The sequence below is a fragment of the Taudactylus pleione genome, unplaced genomic scaffold, assembly GCF_031769625.1.
Source record: "Taudactylus pleione unplaced genomic scaffold, aTauple2 ptg000437l, whole genome shotgun sequence".
NCBI lineage: Eukaryota > Metazoa > Chordata > Amphibia > Anura > Myobatrachidae > Taudactylus > Taudactylus pleione.
In genome coordinates, this window is record NW_028284839.1 from 6,126,004 (window position 1) to 6,145,910 (window position 19,907).

Below are 19,907 nucleotides of genomic sequence, written 5' to 3' on the forward strand. Positions count from 1 at the left end.
TTCGACTCAGAATCAACACAACAAAACAGTGTTTGGTTGTATCGGTCTACACTCAATGACAGCAGTCAACTTACAATGGTAGCATATAATGGTGTTTAGTAGCCTGGATATTTTACAAACATACGGCACTACAACTACAGCTGTTCCTACCATGAGGTGACATGAGAACCTCATACAGGTGGCAGGACTGTAGAAGCATACCCCTCATTGCTACCTTAAACCTGAATTTCTCTTCTTTATCATATTGCCACCAGCAGCGGCTCCTGCCCTCTTGCCTGAGGGGGGCTGCCGCTGCTGCTGGTCTGGATTGCGGTGACCGGCCGGGTCCCGGAGCCCGCGCAATAGATCGACCGTCAGGCACATGACACTGGCTTCTCGGGGTTGCATTCACTGTGTAGGGCTGCCCAAAAGGCAGAGCAGCGAAGCCGCTCTCTGCTAATCGCAGCCCGGACTGGCAGTCCCAGGAGGGAGGAGACACCCCCCACACCTGGGGCTGCATGTCCTCAGCGTGACTAACAGGTGACACTTCCAATGGGAAGCCACCTCCAGTCACAGTGTAGCCAGTGCAGTCGCGGACTGCACTGGCTCACTGAGGGTGGGAGGTTGCAGCCCCGCAGCCCCCAGGTAAAATCCGCCACCATGTGAGGAAGAGCTCAGCGACATACATCACCCGTCTCTTCCTCATGCAGTCAGTGTTTGATTACAGGAGGAACAGAAGATACTTTCTCACCCTCCCGTGTATTTTCCGCTGCAGACTGGGGACTGCAGACCCATTTTCTTTTAATTAAAAGACATCTGGTGATATGAGCTAAAAACTGTACAATTTTTATCTTTTTTTAAATATTTTCCATCAATCAATATTACAGTATCTTATGTTAAAAAAACAGATATTAAGCCCTCCATCTTGTGTACAAAATAAGGGAGTTGGTACTGTGCAGGTGTCCATACAAGAGCAGACACTAATAACTACTGTACATCCAGCAGGGGCATATCTATAACGGGTGCAGGGTGTGCGGGGAACACGGGCCCCTGGGTTCAGGGGGGCCCCGCACCGCACACCCTGCACCCATAATATTACTTACCTCTCCGGAGTCCCACATCGGCGCGGGGATCCAGCGCTGCAAAACGACTGGAAAATGGCCGCGGCAGTGCCCCCTGAAGTAGTGCCCATTATGCAGTGCTTCCTGTAGTAGTGCCCCGTATGCAGTGCTTCCTGTAGTAGTGCCCATTATGCAGTGCCCCCTGTAGTTGAGACCCTTATGCAGTTCCCCCTGTAGTAGTGCCCATTATGCAGTGCCCCCTGTAGTAGTATCCCTTATGCAGTGCCCCTGTAGTAGTGCCCATTATGCAGTTCCCCCTGTAGTTGTGCCCCTTATGCAGTGTTTCCTGTGATAGTGCCCATTATGCAGTGCCCCCTGTAGTAGTGCCCCTTATGCAGTCCCCCCTGTAGTAGTACCCATTATGCAGTGCCCCCTGTAGTTGTGCCCCTTATGCAGTGCTTCCTGTGATAGTGCCCATTATGCAGTGCCCCCTGTAGTAGTGCCCCTTATGCAGTCCCCCCTGTAGTAGTGCCCATTATGCAGTGCCCCCTGTAGTAGTGCTCCTTATGCAGTCCCCCTGTAGTAGTGCCCCTTATGCAGTGCCCCCTGTAGTTGTGCCCCTTATGCAGTGCTTCCTGTGATAGTGCCCATTATGCAGTGCCCCCTGTAGTTGTGCCCCTTATGCAGTGCTTCCTGTGATAGTGCCCATTATGCAGTGCCCCCTGTAGTTGTGCCCCTTATGCAGTGCTTCCTGTGATAGTGCCCATTATGCAGTTCCCCCTGTAGTAGTGCCCCTTATGCAGTGCCCCTGTAGTAGTGCCGCTTATGCAGTGCCCCCTGTAGTAGTGCTCCTTATGCAGTCCCCCCTGTAGTAGTGCCCATTATGCAGTGCCCCCTGTAGTTGTGCCCCTTATGCAGTGCTTCCTGTGATAGTGCCCATTATGCAGTGCCCCCTGTAGTTGTGCCCCTTATGCAGTGCTTCCTGTGATAGTGCCCATTATGCAGTTCCCCTGTAGTTGAGCACCTTATGCACTGCCCCCTGTTGTAGTGTCCATTATGCAGTTCCCCTGTAGTAGTGCCCATTATGCAGTGCCCCTGTAGTAGTGTCCCTTATGCAGTGCTTCCTGTGATAGTGCCCATTATGCAGTGCCCCCTGTAGTTGTGCCCCTTATGCAGTGCTTCCTGTGATTGTGCCCATTATGCAGTTCCCCCTGTAGTAGTGCCCCTTATGCAGTGCCCCTGTAGTAGTGTCCCTTATGCAGTTCCCCCTGTAGTTGTGCCACTTATGCAGTGCTTCCTGTGATAGTGCCCATTATGCAGTGCCCCCTGAAGTAGTGCCCATTATGCAGTGCCCCCTGTAGTAGTGTCCCTTAAGCAGTGCCCCCTGTAGTAGTGTCCCTTATGCAGTGCTTCCTGTTATAGTGCCCATTATGCAGTGCCCCCTGTAGTTGAGCCCCTTATGCAATGCCTCCTGTTGTAGTGCCCATTATGCAGTGCCCCCTGTAGTTGTGCCCCTTATGCAGTGCTTCCTGTGATAGTGCCCATTATGCAGTGCCCCCTGTAGTTGTGCCCCTTATGCAGTGCTTCCTGTGATAGTGCCCATTATGCAGTTCCCCCTGTAGTAGTGCCCCTTATGCAGTGCTTCCTGTGATAGTGCCCATTATGCAGTTCCCCTGTAGTTGAGCCCCTTATGCAATGCCCCCTGTTGTAGTGCCCCTTATGCAATGCCCCCTGTAGTAGTGTCCCTTATGCAGTTCCCCCTGTAGTTGTGCCCCTTATGCAGTGCTTCCTGTGATAGTGCCCATTATGCAGTGCCCCCTGAAGTAGTGCCCCTTATGCAGTGCCCCCTGTAGTAGTGCCCCTTATGCAGTGTTTCCTGTGATAGTGCCCATTATGCAGTGCCCCCTGAAGTAGTGCCCCTTATGCAATGCCCCCTGTAGTTGTGCCCCTTATGCAGTGCTTCCTGTGATAGTGCCCATTATGCAGTGCCCCCTGTAGTTGTGCCCCTTATGCAGTGCTTCCTGTGATAGTGCCCATTATGCAGTGCCCCCTGTAGTTGTGCCCCTTATGCAGTGCTTCCTGTGATAGTGCCCATTATGCAGTTCCCCTGTAGTTGAGCCCCTTATGAAATGCCCCCTGTTGTAGTGCCCATTATGCAGTTCCCCCTGTAGTAGTGTCCCTTATGCAGTGCCCCCTGTAGTAGTGTCCCTTATGCAGTTCCCCCTGTAGTTGTGCCCCTTATGCAGTGCTTCCTGTGATAGTGCCCATTATGCAGTGCCCCCTGAAGTAGTGCCCCTTATGCAGTGCCCCCTGTAGTAGTGCCCCTTATGCAGTGTTTCCTGTGATAGTGTCCATTATGCAGTGCCCCCTGAAGTAGTGCCCCTTATGCAGTGCCCCCTGTAGTAGTGCCCCTTATGCAGTGTTTCCTGTGATAGTGTCCAATTATGCAGTGCCCCCTGAAGTAGTGCCCCTTATGCAGTGCCCCCTGTAGTAGTGCCCCTTATGCAGTGTTTCCTGTGATAGTGTCCATTATGCAGTGCCCCCTGAAGTAGTGCCCCTTATGCAGTGCCCCCTGTAGTAGTGCCCCTTATGCAGTGTTTCCTGTGATAGTGCCCATTATGCAGTGCCCCCTGAAGTAGTGCCCCTTATGCAGTTCCCCATGTAGTTGTGCCCCTTATGCAGTGTTTCCTGTGATAGTGTCCATTATGCAGTTCCCCATGTAGTTGTGCCCCTTATGCAATGCCTCCTGTTGTAGTGCCCATTATGCAGTGCCCCCTGTAGTTGTGCCCCTTATGCAGTGCTTCCTGTGATAGTGCCCATTATGCAGTGCCCCCTGTAGTTGTGCCCCTTATGCAGTGCTTCCTGTGATAGTGCCCATTATGCAGTTCCCCCTGTAGTAGTGCCCCATATGCAGTGCCCCTGTAGTAGTGCCCCTTATGTAGTGCCCCCTGTAGTAGTGCTCCTTATGCAGTCCCCCCTGTAGTAGTGCCCATTATGCAGTGCCCCCTGTAGTTGTGCCCCTTATGCAGTGCTTCCTGTGATAGTGCCCATTATGCAGTGCCCCCTGTAGTTGTGCCCCTTATGCAGTGCTTCCTGTGATAGTGCCCATTATGCAGTTCCCCTGTAGTTGAGCCCCTTATGCACTGCCCCCTGTTGTAGTGTCCATTATGCAGTTCCCCCTGTAGTAGTGCCCATTATGCAGTGCCCCTGTAGTAGTGTCCCTTATGCAGTGCTTCCTGTGATAGTGCCCATTATGCAGTGCCCCCTGTAGTTGTGCCCCTTATGCAGTGCTTCCTGTTATAGTGCCCATTATGCAGTGCCCCCTGTAGTTGAGCCCCTTATGCAATGCCTCCTGTAGTAGTGCCCATTATGCAGTGCCCCCTGTAGTTGTGCCCCTTATGCAGTGCTTCCTGTGATAGTGCCCATTATGCAGTGCCCCCTGTAGTAGTGCCCCTTATGCAGTCCCCCCTGTAGTAGTGCCCATTATGCAGTGCCCCCTGTAGTAGTGCTCCTTATGCAGTCCCCCTGTAGTAGTGCCCCTTATGCAGTGCCCCCTGTAGTTGTGCCCCTTATGCAGTGCTTCCTGTGATAGTGCCCATTATGCAGTGCCCCCTGTAGTTGTGCCCCTTATGCAGTGCTTCCTGTGATAGTGCCCATTATGCAGTGCCCCCTGTAGTTGTGCCCCTTATGCAGTGCTTCCTGTGATAGTGCCCATTATGCAGTTCCCCCTGTAGTAGTGCCCCTTATGCAGTGCCCCTGTAGTAGTGCCGCTTATGCAGTGCCCCCTGTAGTAGTGCTCCTTATGCAGTCCCCCCTGTAGTAGTGCCCATTATGCAGTGCCCCCTGTAGTTGTGCCCCTTATGCAGTGCTTCCTGTGATAGTGCCCATTATGCAGTGCCCCCTGTAGTTGTGCCCCTTATGCAGTGCTTCCTGTGATAGTGCCCATTATGCAGTTCCCCTGTAGTTGAGCACCTTATGCACTGCCCCCTGTTGTAGTGTCCATTATGCAGTTCCCCTGTAGTAGTGCCCATTATGCAGTGCCCCTGTAGTAGTGTCCCTTATGCAGTGCTTCCTGTGATAGTGCCCATTATGCAGTGCCCCCTGTAGTTGTGCCCCTTATGCAGTGCTTCCTGTGATTGTGCCCATTATGCAGTTCCCCCTGTAGTAGTGCCCCTTATGCAGTGCCCCTGTAGTAGTGTCCCTTATGCAGTTCCCCCTGTAGTTGTGCCACTTATGCAGTGCTTCCTGTGATAGTGCCCATTATGCAGTGCCCCCTGAAGTAGTGCCCATTATGCAGTGCCCCCTGTAGTAGTGTCCCTTAAGCAGTGCCCCCTGTAGTAGTGTCCCTTATGCAGTGCTTCCTGTTATAGTGCCCATTATGCAGTGCCCCCTGTAGTTGAGCCCCTTATGCAATGCCTCCTGTTGTAGTGCCCATTATGCAGTGCCCCCTGTAGTTGTGCCCCTTATGCAGTGCTTCCTGTGATAGTGCCCATTATGGAGTGCCCCCTGTAGTTGTGCCCCTTATGCAGTGCTTCCTGTGATAGTGCCCATTATGCAGTTCCCCCTGTAGTAGTGCCCCTTATGCAGTGCTTCCTGTGATAGTGCCCATTATGCAGTTCCCCTGTAGTTGAGCCCCTTATGCAATGCCCCCTGTTGTAGTGCCCCTTATGCAATGCCCCCTGTAGTAGTGTCCCTTATGCAGTTCCCCCTGTAGTTGTGCCCCTTATGCAGTGCTTCCTGTGATAGTGCCCATTATGCAGTGCCCCCTGAAGTAGTGCCCCTTATGCAATGCCCCCTGTAGTTGTGCCCCTTATGCAGTGCTTCCTGTGATAGTGCCCATTATGCAGTGCCCCCTGTAGTTGTGCCACTTATGCAGTGCTTCCTGTGATAGTGCCCATTATGCAGTGCCCCCTGTAGTTGTGCCCCTTATGCAGTGCTTCCTGTGATAGTGCCCATTATGCAGTGCCCCCTGTAGTTGTGCCCCTTATGCAGTGCTTCCTGTGATAGTACCCATTATGCAGTTCCCCCTGTAGTAGTGTCCCTTATGCAGTGCCCCCTGTAGTAGTGTCCCTTATGCAGTTCCCCCTGTAGTTGTGCCCCTTATGCAGTGCTTCCTGTGATAGTGCCCATTATGCAGTGCCCCCTGAAGTAGTGCCCCTTATGCAGTGCCCCCTGTAGTAGTGCCCCTTATGCAGTGTTTCCTGTGATAGTGCCCATTATGCAGTGCCCCCTGAAGTAGTGCCCCTTATGCAATGCCCCCTGTAGTTGTGCCCCTTATGCAGTGCTTCCTGTGATAGTGCCCATTATGCAGTGCCCCCTGTAGTTGTGCCCCTTATGCAGTGCTTCCTGTGATAGTGCCCATTATGCAGTGCCCCCTGTAGTTGTGCCCCTTATGCAGTGCTTCCTGTGATAGTGCCCATTATGCAGTTCCCCTGTAGTTGAGCCCCTTATGAAATGCCCCCTGTTGTAGTGCCCATTATGCAGTTCCCCCTGTAGTAGTGTCCCTTATGCAGTGCCCCCTGTAGTAGTGTCCCTTATGCAGTTCCCCCTGTAGTTGTGCCCCTTATGCAGTGCTTCCTGTGATAGTGCCCATTATGCAGTGCCCCCTGAAGTAGTGCCCCTTATGCAGTGCCCCCTGTAGTAGTGCCCCTTATGCAGTGTTTCCTGTGATAGTGTCCATTATGCAGTGCCCCCTGAAGTAGTGCCCCTTATGCAGTGCCCCCTGTAGTAGTGCCCCTTATGCAGTGTTTCCTGTGATAGTGTCCAATTATGCAGTGCCCCCTGAAGTAGTGCCCCTTATGCAGTGCCCCCTGTAGTAGTGCCCCTTATGCAGTGTTTCCTGTGATAGTGTCCATTATGCAGTGCCCCCTGAAGTAGTGCCCCTTATGCAGTGCCCCCTGTAGTAGTGCCCCTTATGCAGTGTTTCCTGTGATAGTGCCCATTATGCAGTGCCCCCTGAAGTAGTGCCCCTTATGCAGTTCCCCATGTAGTTGTGCCCCTTATGCAATGCCTCCTGTTGTAGTGCCCATTATGCAGTGCCCCCTGTAGTTGTGCCCCTTATGCAGTGCTTCCTGTGATAGTGCCCATTATGCAGTGCCCCCTGTAGTTGTGCCCCTTATGCAGTGCTTCCTGTGATAGTGCCCATTATGCAGTTCCCCCTGTAGTAGTGCCCCATATGCAGTGCCCCTGTAGTAGTGCCCCTTATGCAGTGCCCCCTGTAGTAGTGCTCCTTATGCAGTCCCCCCTGTAGTAGTGCCCCTTATGCAGTGCCCCCTGTAGTTGTGCCCCTTATGCAGTGCTTCCTGTGATAGTGCCCATTATGCAGTGCCCCCTGTAGTTGTGCCCCTTATGCAGTGCTTCCTGTGATAGTGCCCATTATGCAGTTCCCCTGTAGTTGAGCCCCTTATGCACTGCCCCCTGTTGTAGTGTCCATTATGCAGTTCCCCCTGTAGTAGTGCCCATTATGCAGTGCCCCTGTAGTAGTGTCCCTTATGCAGTGCTTCCTGTGATAGTGCCCATTATGCAGTGCCCCCTGTAGTTGTGCCCCTTATGCAGTGCTTCCTGTGATAGTGCCCATTATGCAGTTCCCCCTGTAGTAGTGCCCCTTATGCAGTGCCCCTGTAGTAGTGTCCCTTATGCAGTTCCCCCTGTAGTTGTGCCACTTATGCAGTGCTTCCTGTGATAGTGCCCATTATGCAGTGCCCCCTGAAGTAGTGCCCATTATGCAGTGCCCCCTGTAGTAGTGTCCCTTATGCAGTGCCCCCTGTAGTAGTGTCCCTTATGCAGTGCTTCCTGTTATAGTGCCCATTATGCAGTGCCCCCTGTAGTTGAGCCCCTTATGCAATGCCTCCTGTTGTAGTGCCCATTATGCAGTGCCCCTTGTAGTTGTGCCCCTTATGCAGTGCTTCCTGTGATAGTGCCCGTTATGCAGTGCCCCCTGAAGTAGTGCCCATTATGCAGTGCTTCCTGTAGTAGTGCCCCGTATGCAGTGCTTCCTGTAGTAGTGCCCATTATGCAGTGCCCCCTGTAGTTGAGACCCTTATGCAGTTCCCCCTGTAGTAGTGCCCATTATGCAGTGCCCCCTGTAGTAGTATCCCTTATGCAGTGCCCCTGTAGTAGTGCCCATTATGCAGTTCCCCCTGTAGTTGTGCCCCTTATGCAGTGCTTCCTGTGATAGTGCCCATTATGCAGTGCCCCCTGTAGTAGTGCCCCTTATGCAGTCCCCCCTGTAGTAGTGCCCATTATGCAGTGCCCCCTGTAGTAGTGCTCCTTATGCAGTCCCCCTGTAGTAGTGCCCCTTATGCAGTGCCCCCTGTAGTTGTGCCCCTTATGCAGTGCTTCCTGTGATAGTGCCCATTATGCAGTGCCCCCTGTAGTTGTGCCCCTTATGCAGTGCTTCCTGTGATAGTGCCCATTATGCAGTGCCCCCTGTAGTTGTGCCCCTTATGCAGTGCTTCCTGTGATAGTGCCCATTATGCAGTTCCCCCTGTAGTAGTGCCCCTTATGCAGTGCCCCTGTAGTAGTGCCGCTTATGCAGTGCCCCCTGTATTAGTGCTCCTTATGCAGTCCCCCCTGTAGTAGTGCCCATTATGCAGTGCCCCCTGTAGTTGTGCCCCTTATGCAGTGCTTCCTGTGATAGTGCCCATTATGCAGTGCCCCCTGTAGTTGTGCCCCTTATGCAGTGCTTCTTGTGATAGTGCCCATTATGCAGTGCCCCCTGTAGTTGAGCCCCTTATGCAATGCCTCCTGTTGTAGTGCCCATTATGCAGTGCCCCCTGTAGTTGTGCCCCTTATGCAGTGCTTCCTGTGATAGTGCCCATTATGCAGTTCCCCTGTAGTTGAGCCCCTTATGAAATGCCCCCTGTTGTAGTGCCCATTATGCAGTTCCCCCTGTAGTAGTGTCCCTTATGCAGTGCCCCCTGTAGTAGTGTCCCTTATGCAGTTCCCCCTGTAGTTGTGCCCCTTATGCAGTGCTTCCTGTGATAGTGCCCATTATGCAGTGCCCCCTGAAGTAGTGCCCCTTATGCAGTGCCCCCTGTAGTAGTGCCCCTTATGCAGTGTTTCCTGTGATAGTGTCCATTATGCAGTGCCCCCTGAAGTAGTGCCCCTTATGCAGTGCCCCCTGTAGTAGTGCCCCTTATGCAGTGTTTCCTGTGATAGTGTCCAATTATGCAGTGCCCCCTGAAGTAGTGCCCCTTATGCAGTGCCCCCTGTAGTAGTGCCCCTTATGCAGTGTTTCCTGTGATAGTGTCCATTATGCAGTGCCCCCTGAAGTAGTGCCCCTTATGCAGTGCCCCCTGTAGTAGTGCCCCTTATGCAGTGTTTCCTGTGATAGTGCCCATTATGCAGTGCCCCCTGAAGTAGTGCCCCTTATGCAGTTCCCCATGTAGTTGTGCCCCTTATGCAATGCCTCCTGTTGTAGTGCCCATTATGCAGTGCCCCCTGTAGTTGTGCCCCTTATGCAGTGCTTCCTGTGATAGTGCCCATTATGCAGTGCCCCCTGTAGTTGTGCCCCTTATGCAGTGCTTCCTGTGATAGTGCCCATTATGCAGTTCCCCCTGTAGTAGTGCCCCATATGCAGTGCCCCTGTAGTAGTGCCCCTTATGCAGTGCCCCCTGTAGTAGTGCTCCTTATGCAGTCCCCCCTGTAGTAGTGCCCATTATGCAGTGCCCCCTGTAGTTGTGCCCCTTATGCAGTGCTTCCTGTGATAGTGCCCATTATGCAGTGCCCCCTGTAGTTGTGCCCCTTATGCAGTGCTTCCTGTGATAGTGCCCATTATGCAGTTCCCCTGTAGTTGAGCCGCTTATGCACTGCCCCCTGTTGTAGTGTCCATTATGCAGTTCCCCCTGTAGTAGTGCCCATTATGCAGTGCCCCTGTAGTAGTGTCCCTTATGCAGTGCTTCCTGTGATAGTGCCCATTATGCAGTGCCCCCTGTAGTTGTGCCCCTTATGCAGTGCTTCCTGTGATAGTGCCCATTATGCAGTTCCCCCTGTAGTAGTGCCCCTTATGCAGTGCCCCTGTAGTAGTGTCCCTTATGCAGTTCCCCCTGTAGTTGTGCCACTTATGCAGTGCTTCCTGTGATAGTGTCCATTATGCAGTGCCCCCTGAAGTAGTGCCCATTATGCAGTGCCCCCTGTAGTAGTGTCCCTTATGCAGTGCCCCCTGTAGTAGTGTCCCTTATGCAGTGCTTCCTGTTATAGTGCCCATTATGCAGTGCCCCCTGTAGTTGAGCCCCTTATGCAATGCCTCCTGTTGTAGTGCCCATTATGCAGTGCCCCCTGTAGTTGTGCCCCTTATGCAGTGCTTCCTGTGATAGTGCCCGTTATGCAGTGCCCCCTGAAGTAGTGCCCATTATGCAGTGCTTCCTGTAGTAGTGCCCCGTATGCAGTGCTTCCTGTAGTAGTGCCCATTATGCAGTGCCCCCTGTAGTTGAGACCCTTATGCAGTTCCCCCTGTAGTAGTGCCCATTATGCAGTGCCCCCTGTAGTAGTATCCCTTATGCAGTGCCCCTGTAGTAGTGCCCATTATGCAGTTCCCCCTGTAGTTGTGCCCCTTATGCAGTGTTTCCTGTGATAGTGCCCATTATGCAGTGCCCCCTGTAGTAGTGCCCCTTATGCAGTCCCCCCTGTAGTAGTGCCCATTATGCAGTGCCCCCTGTAGTTGTGCCCCTTATGCAGTGCTTCCTGTGATAGGGCCCATTATGCAGTGCCCCCTGTAGTAGTGCCCCTTATGCAGTCCCCCCTGTAGTAGTGCCCATTATGCAGTGCCCCCTGTAGTAGTGCTCCTTATGCAGTCTCCCTGTAGTAGTGCCCCTTATGCAGTGCCCCCTGTAGTTGTGCCCCTTATGCAGTGCTTCCTGTGATAGTGCCCATTATGCAGTGCCCCCTGTAGTTGTGCCCCTTATGCAGTGCTTCCTGTGATAGTGCCCATTATGCAGTGCCCCCTGTAGTTGTGCCCCTTATGCAGTGCTTCCTGTGATAGTGCCCATTATGCAGTTCCCCCTGTAGTAGTGCCCCTTATGCAGTGCCCCTGTAGTAGTGCCGCTTATGCAGTGCCCCCTGTATTAGTGCTCCTTATGCAGTCCCCCCTGTAGTAGTGCCCATTATGCAGTGCCCCCTGTAGTTGTGCCCCTTATGCAGTGCTTCCTGTGATAGTGCCCATTATGCAGTGCCCCCTGTAGTTGTGCCCCTTATGCAGTGCTTCCTGTGATAGTGCCCATTATGCAGTTCCCCTGTAGTTGAGCACCTTATGCACTGCCCCCTGTTGTAGTGTCCATTATGCAGTTCCCCTGTAGTAGTGCCCATTATGCAGTGCCCCTGTAGTAGTGTCCCTTATGCAGTGCTTCCTGTGATAGTGCCCATTATGCAGTGCCCCCTGTAGTTGTGCCCCTTATGCAGTGCTTCCTGTGATTGTGCCCATTATGCAGTTCCCCCTGTAGTAGTGCCCCTTATGCAGTGCCCCTGTAGTAGTGTCCCTTATGCAGTTCCCCCTGTAGTTGTGCCACTTATGCAGTGCTTCCTGTGATAGTGCCCATTATGCAGTGCCCCCTGAAGTAGTGCCCATTATGCAGTGCCCCCTGTAGTAGTGTCCCTTAAGCAGTGCCCCCTGTAGTAGTGTCCCTTATGCAGTGCTTCCTGTTATAGTGCCCATTATGCAGTGCCCCCTGTAGTTGAGCCCCTTATGCAATGCCTCCTGTTGTAGTGCCCATTATGCAGTGCCCCCTGTAGTTGTGCCCCTTATGCAGTGCTTCCTGTGATAGTGCCCATTATGCAGTGCCCCCTGTAGTTGTGCCCCTTATGCAGTGCTTCCTGTGATAGTGCCCATTATGCAGTTCCCCCTGTAGTAGTGCCCCTTATGCAGTGCTTCCTGTGATAGTGCCCATTATGCAGTTCCCCTGTAGTTGAGCCCCTTATGCAATGCCCCCTGTTGTAGTGCCCCTTATGCAATGCCCCCTGTAGTAGTGTCCCTTATGCAGTTCCCCCTGTAGTTGTGCCCCTTATGCAGTGCTTCCTGTGATAGTGCCCATTATGCAGTGCCCCCTGAAGTAGTGCCCCTTATGCAATGCCCCCTGTAGTTGTGCCCCTTATGCAGTGCTTCCTGTGATAGTGCCCATTATGCAGTGCCCCCTGTAGTTGTGCCCCTTATGCAGTGCTTCCTGTGATAGTGCCCATTATGCAGTGCCCCCTGTAGTTGTGCCCCTTATGCAGTGCTTCCTGTGATAGTGCCCATTATGCAGTGCCCCCTGTAGTTGTGCCCCTTATGCAGTGCTTCCTGTGATAGTACCCATTATGCAGTTCCCCCTGTAGTAGTGTCCCTTATGCAGTGCCCCCTGTAGTAGTGTCCCTTATGCAGTTCCCCCTGTAGTTGTGCCCCTTATGCAGTGCTTCCTGTGATAGTGCCCATTATGCAGTGCCCCCTGAAGTAGTGCCCCTTATGCAGTGCCCCCTGTAGTAGTGCCCCTTATGCAGTGTTTCCTGTGATAGTGCCCATTATGCAGTGCCCCCTGAAGTAGTGCCCCTTATGCAATGCCCCCTGTAGTTGTGCCCCTTATGCAGTGCTTCCTGTGATAGTGCCCATTATGCAGTGCCCCCTGTAGTTGTGCCCCTTATGCAGTGCTTCCTGTGATAGTGCCCATTATGCAGTGCCCCCTGTAGTTGTGCCCCTTATGCAGTGCTTCCTGTGATAGTGCCCATTATGCAGTTCCCCTGTAGTTGAGCCCCTTATGAAATGCCCCCTGTTGTAGTGCCCATTATGCAGTTCCCCCTGTAGTAGTGTCCCTTATGCAGTGCCCCCTGTAGTAGTGTCCCTTATGCAGTTCCCCCTGTAGTTGTGCCCCTTATGCAGTGCTTCCTGTGATAGTGCCCATTATGCAGTGCCCCCTGAAGTAGTGCCCCTTATGCAGTGCCCCCTGTAGTAGTGCCCCTTATGCAGTGTTTCCTGTGATAGTGTCCATTATGCAGTGCCCCCTGAAGTAGTGCCCCTTATGCAGTGCCCCCTGTAGTAGTGCCCCTTATGCAGTGTTTCCTGTGATAGTGTCCAATTATGCAGTGCCCCCTGAAGTAGTGCCCCTTATGCAGTGCCCCCTGTAGTAGTGCCCCTTATGCAGTGTTTCCTGTGATAGTGTCCATTATGCAGTGCCCCCTGAAGTAGTGCCCCTTATGCAGTGCCCCCTGTAGTAGTGCCCCTTATGCAGTGTTTCCTGTGATAGTGCCCATTATGCAGTGCCCCCTGAAGTAGTGCCCCTTATGCAGTTCCCCATGTAGTTGTGCCCCTTATGCAGTGTTTCCTGTGATAGTGTCCATTATGCAGTTCCCCATGTAGTTGTGCCCCTTATGCAATGCCTCCTGTTGTAGTGCCCATTATGCAGTGCCCCCTGTAGTTGTGCCCCTTATGCAGTGCTTCCTGTGATAGTGCCCATTATGCAGTGCCCCCTGTAGTTGTGCCCCTTATGCAGTGCTTCCTGTGATAGTGCCCATTATGCAGTTCCCCCTGTAGTAGTGCCCCATATGCAGTGCCCCTGTAGTAGTGCCCCTTATGCAGTGCCCCCTGTAGTAGTGCTCCTTATGCAGTCCCCCCTGTAGTAGTGCCCATTATGCAGTGCCCCCTGTAGTTGTGCCCCTTATGCAGTGCTTCCTGTGATAGTGCCCATTATGCAGTGCCCCCTGTAGTTGTGCCCCTTATGCAGTGCTTCCTGTGATAGTGCCCATTATGCAGTTCCCCTGTAGTTGAGCCCCTTATGCACTGCCCCCTGTTGTAGTGTCCATTATGCAGTTCCCCCTGTAGTAGTGCCCATTATGCAGTGCCCCTGTAGTAGTGTCCCTTATGCAGTGCTTCCTGTGATAGTGCCCATTATGCAGTGCCCCCTGTAGTTGTGCCCCTTATGCAGTGCTTCCTGTGATAGTGCCCATTATGCAGTTCCCCCTGTAGTAGTGCCCCTTATGCAGTGCCCCTGTAGTAGTGTCCCTTATGCAGTTCCCCCTGTAGTTGTGCCACTTATGCAGTGCTTCCTGTGATAGTGCCCATTATGCAGTGCCCCCTGAAGTAGTGCCCATTATGCAGTGCCCCCTGTAGTAGTGTCCCTTATGCAGTGCCCCCTGTAGTAGTGTCCCTTATGCAGTGCTTCCTGTTATAGTGCCCATTATGCAGTGCCCCCTGTAGTTGAGCCCCTTATGCAATGCCTCCTGTTGTAGTGCCCATTATGCAGTGCCCCCTGTAGTTGTGCCCCTTATGCAGTGCTTCCTGTGATAGTGCCCATTATGCAGTTCCCCCTGTAGTAGTGCCCCTTATGCAGTGCTTCCTGTGATAGTGCCCATTATGCAGTTCCCCTGTAGTTGAGCCCCTTATGCAATGCCCCCTGTTGTAGTGCCCCTTATGCAATGCCCCCTGTAGTAGTGTCCCTTATGCAGTTCCCCCTGTAGTTGTGCCCCTTATGCAGTGCTTCCTGTGATAGTTCCCATTATGCAGTGCCCCCTGAAGTAGTGCCCCTTATGCAATGCCCCCTGTAGTTGTGCCCCTTATGCAGTGCTTCCTGTGATAGTGCCCATTATGCAGTGCCCCCTGTAGTAGTGCCCCTTATGCAGTGCTTCCTGTGATAGTGCCCATTATGCAGTGCCCCCTGTAGTTGTGCCCCTTATGCAGTGCTTCCTGTGATAGTGCCCATTATGCAGTGCCCCCTGTAGTTGTGCCCCTTATGCAGTGCTTCCTGTGATAGTGCCCATTATGCATTTCCCCTGTAGTTGAGCCCCTTATGCAATGCCCCCTGTTGTAGTACCCATTATGCAGTTCCCCCTGTAGTAGTGTCCCTTATGCAGTGCCCCCTGTAGTAGTGTCCCTTATGCAGTTCCCCCTGTAGTTGTGCCCCTTATGCAGTGCTTCCTGTGATAGTGCCCATTATGCAGTGCCCCCTGAAGTAGTGCCCCTTATGCAGTGCCCCCTGTAGTAGTGCCCCTTATGCAGTGTTTCCTGTGATAGTGCCCATTATGCAGTGCCCCCTGAAGTAGTGCCCCTTATGCAATGCCCCCTGTAGTTGTGCCCCTTATGCAGTGCTTCCTGTGATAGTGCCCATTATGCAGTGCCCCCTGTAGTTGTGCCCCTTATGCAGTGCTTCCTGTGATAGTGCCCATTATGCAGTTCCCCTGTAGTTGAGCCCCTTATGAAATGCCCCCTGTTGTAGTGCCCATTATGCAGTTCCCCCTGTAGTAGTGTCCCTTATGCAGTGCCCCCTGTAGTAGTGTCCCTTATGCAGTTCCCCCTGTAGTTGTGCCCCTTATGCAGTGCTTCCTGTGATAGTGCCCATTATGCAGTGCCCCCTGAAGTAGTGCCCCTTATGCAGTGCCCCCTGTAGTAGTGCCCCTTATGCAGTGTTTCCTGTGATAGTGTCCATTATGCAGTGCCCCCTAAAGTAGTGCCCCTTATGCAGTGCCCCCTGTAGTAGTGCCCCTTATGCAGTGTTTCCTGTGATAGTGTCCAATTATGCAGTGCCCCCTGAAGTAGTGCCCCTTATGCAGTGCCCCCTGTAGTAGTGCCCCTTATGCAGTGTTTCCTGTGATAGTGTTCATTATGCAGTGCCCCCTGAAGTAGTGCCCCTTATGCAGTGCCCCCTGTAGTAGTGCCCCTTATGCAGTGTTTCCTGTGATAGTGCCCATTATGCAGTGCCCCCTGAAGTAGTGCCCCTTATGCAGTTCCCCATGTAGTTGTGCCCCTTATGCAGTGTTCTCTGTGATAGTGTCCATTATGCAGTTCCCCATGTAGTTGTGCCCCTTATGCAATGCCTCCTGTTGTAGTGCCCATTATGCAGTGCCCCCTGTAGTTGTGCCCCTTATGCAGTGCTTCCTGTGATAGTGCCCATTATGCAGTGCCCCCTGTAGTTGTGCCCCTTATGCAGTGCTTCCTGTGATAGTGCCCATTATGCAGTTCCCCCTATAGTAGTGCCCCTTATGCAGTGCTTCCTGTGATAGTGCCCATTATGCAGTTCCCCTGTAGTTGAGCCCCTTATGCAATGCCCCCTGTTGTAGTGCCCCTTATGCAATGCCCCCTGTTGTAGTGCCCATTATGCAGTTCCCCCTGTAGTAGTGCCCCTTATGCAGTGCCCCCTGTAGTTGTGCCCCTTATGCAGTGCTTCCTGTGATAGTGCCCCTTATGCAGTGCCCCCTGTAGTAGTGTCCATTATGCAGTTCCCCATGTAGTTGTGCCCCTTATGCAGTGCTTCCTGTGATAGTGCCCATTATGCAGTGCCCCCTGTAGTTGTGCCCCTTATGCAGTGCTTCCTGTGATAGTGCCCATTATGCAGTGCCCCCTGTAGTTGTGCACCTTATGCAGTGCTTCCTGTGATAGTGCCCATTATGCAGTTCCCCTGTAGTTGAGCCCCTTATGAAATGCCCCCTGTTGTAGTGCCCATTATGCAGTTCCCCCTGTAGTAGTGTCCCTTATGCAGTGCCCCCTGTAGTAGTGTCCCTTATGCAGTTCCCCCTGTAGTTGTGCCCCTTATGCAGTGCTTCCTGTGATAGTGCCCATTATGCAGTGCCCCCTGAAGTAGTGCCCCTTATGCAGTGCCCCCTGTAGTAGTGCCCCTTATGCAGTGTTTCCTGTGATAGTGTCCATTATGCAGTGCCCCCTGAAGTAGTGCCCCTTATGCAGTGCCCCCTGTAGTAGTGCCCCTTATGCAGTGTTTCCTGTGATAGTGTCCAATTATGCAGTGCCCCCTGAAGTAGTGCCCCTTATGCAGTGCCCCCTGTAGTAGTGCCCCTTATGCAGTGTTTCCTGTGATAGTGTCCATTATGCAGTGCCCCCTGAAGTAGTGCCCCTTATGCAGTGCCCCCTGTAGTAGTGCCCCTTATGCAGTGTTTCCTGTGATAGTGCCCATTATGCAGTGCCCCCTGAAGTAGTGCCCCTTATGCAGTTCCCCATGTAGTTGTGCCCCTTATGCAGTGTTTCCTGTGATAGTGTCCATTATGCAGTTCCCCATGTAGTTGTGCCCCTTATGCAATGCCTCCTGTTGTAGTGCCCATTATGCAGTGCCCCCTGTAGTTGTGCCCCTTATGCAGTGCTTCCTGTGATAGTGCCCATTATGCAGTGCCCCCTGTAGTTGTGCCCCTTATGCAGTGCTTCCTGTGATAGTGCCCATTATGCAGTTCCCCCTGTAGTAGTGCCCCTTATGCAGTGCTTCCTGTGATAGTGCCCATTATGCAGTTCCCCTGTAGTTGAGCCCCTTATGCAATGCCCCCTGTTGTAGTGCCCCTTATGCAATGCCCCCTGTTGTAGTGCCCATTATGCAGTTCCCCCTGTAGTAGTGCCCCTTATGCAGTGCCCCCTGTAGTTGTGCCCCTTATGCAGTGCTTCCTGTGATAGTGCCCCTTATGCAGTGCCCCCTGTAGTAGTGTCCATTATGCAGTTCCCCATGTAGTTGTGCCCCTTATGCAGTGCTTCCTGTGATAGTGCCCATTATGCAGTGCCCCCTGTAGTTGAGCCCCTTATGCAATGCCTCCTGTTGTAGTGCCCATTTTGCAGTTCCCCCTGTAGTAGTGCCCCTTATGCAGTGCCCCCTGAAGTAGTGCCCATTATGCAGTTCCCCCTGTAGTAGTGCCCCTTATGCAGTTCCCCCTGTAGTAGTGCCCCTTATGCAGTGCCCCCTGTAGTAGTGCCCATTATGCAGTTCCCCCTGTAGTTGTGCCCCTTACGCAGTGCTTCCTGTGATAGTGCCCCTTATGCAGTGCCCCCTAAAGTAGTTCCCATTATGCAGTGCCCCCATAACTAGTTCCTCCCCCCGATGCAGAACAGCCCCCACACCCCTGTGCGGTACCTTCCTGACCACACTGGGCACCGCTGGCTCCACGGCTTCAGAGCTCCCACTGCCTGGATCTAACTGGATCCAGCAGGCACGCGGGCTCCTCACATCGTGCGTGATGTCATGATGTCACCTGCGCACTGCATCACTGGGAATGCTGGCCTCTGAAGCGACCAGAGGCTTCTTTAGCCTCTGATCGCTTCAGAGGCCAGCATTCCCAGTTGCGATCTACCAGCAGGAGCTCCGTGAGCTACTGGTAGATCGCAATTTACGTTTTTCAGTAGCATAGCAATGGCTCTCACGCCTCCCCCCCCTTAATCTGGCATCCCCAACCCACCCCGGGGTCTGCGAGGCCTGTTGCTACCCCACTGGCTGGGAGCAGTAGTCCCCCAGATAATAGAATAGGTGTAATGTGCTTGGCTGAGATGCATGTGGTGTTAAGTATGTAACACAGCTGTTGGTGCTGGTGGCAGTCAGTCCACGTGGTTAAACTTATCCAGTTCTTAGATCTATTGGTCCAGGCAGAACAACAAGTAGAAAATGACCCAGGTGTAACAGCGGTATGCAGATTGCAGTTCGCCGGGCATGGCAGTGACTTATACACAAGATGATTGTGGTGATGCCATGTACTATAACAGTGGTGGTATAGAATACTTGCAGTCCAGCTATGTAGCTCTGGGAGGCTCTGTACTGTGAGAGTCTCCTGGGTCCATCCGCCTGATGGAACCCCCGGGCAATAAAGGCTCGCAGAGAAGCCACGCATGCAAAGTAGTGCCTGCCAGAGCTCGGGCAGGTCCTAGTGACCAAAAACAAAAGGGAGGATTCTGCACAGAACATATTGAAAGGTGAGGTGAACAAGCCACTACCCAGGCGAAACGCGCGTCCACAACACTGGAGGTCCGGTCTGTGCACGGACGGGACTCCAGCAGAAATTAACCTGGTTTTGTATGAATAGAATACTGACAGACAGCTGTGTCTGCAGAGTGTTAATGTTTTACATGCAACATCTTGACAAGGGGATGTATGTATCCAACTATCCTTAGAATACTGCGTACACACAGACCGCCGTGTCTGTTGCTGTAACCAATCTAATTATATGTGAAACTTTGTATTCTTTATACTAAGAATGTGGATTGAATATGGAGGTACACTGATTGATCTGTGTCATCTACTGTGTCTGACATAATAACATTTTGAAGAGACTGCAAGATATATTTAAAAAAAGGATTGCTTGTTCTTCTATGGCACAGAGATCCTCTGTACAATAGAGAATCCCACATATAGGGGCCCATTTATTAATGATCGCATTTTGCAATGCGATCGGGGAATCCAGTACCGCCCATGATCACATTGCAAAATGCGATCATAGCGGCTGAATGTATGTACTGGCACATGCAGGGAGACGGGCTCCGATGTGGCTGGAGTGCATGCAAGGCTGCTGCGCATGCGCAGTCCCGCAGACTGCACATGAGCGGCGCCCATTGCCAGCGGAGGGATCTGAGAGATCCCTCCGCCGGCTCACATGCGGTAAGTCCCCATAGACTACAGCGGCTAACGCTATCTTCAGATGGCATTAGCTGCTTGGGTGCATTCCCGATATTGATACATTTGGCAGCATCGCATCCCCCATAGAAACCTATGGGGGAGTATCGGCTGCCGGCGGCAATGGAGGGATCGCAGCAGGTATCGGAGATCCCTGCTGCGGTCCCTCCTTCATACATCCGGGGGATACTTAGTATTTGAAGTAAACCCCCGAAAACAGGTTTTTCGGGGAATTTACCTGAAATTAACTTTGATAAATGGGCCCCATAGAGAACAAAGTGAATTATCTCCAGGGAATTAAAAATATAGTAAGGGGTGGTTTAGAATGCATGTGTAACCCCCTGAAGTACTTGAAAAATATGAATATGTATATATATTGCATGGTGAATTGTCTGCTGTTTGTCAACAATAAAAGTATGCTTATGCTGCTTTTTGTGAACATCATTCTATTAATTGGACTCTCATTATGAAGTAGTCCTACAAGTTGTCCCTGTACTGATTTTAGCAAAAGGTATTTTTCAGACAATAATGACTCCGCAGC

The 19,907-nt window shown here is 52.5% G+C and overlaps 1 protein-coding gene across 2 annotated transcripts in view; it reads right to left on the reverse strand.

Annotated features, from left to right (window-relative positions):
- PLEKHG5 (pleckstrin homology and RhoGEF domain containing G5) overlaps window positions 1-19,907 on the reverse strand; it is a 419,500-nt gene that overhangs the window by 296,893 nt on the left and 102,700 nt on the right. The window lies entirely within an intron of this gene.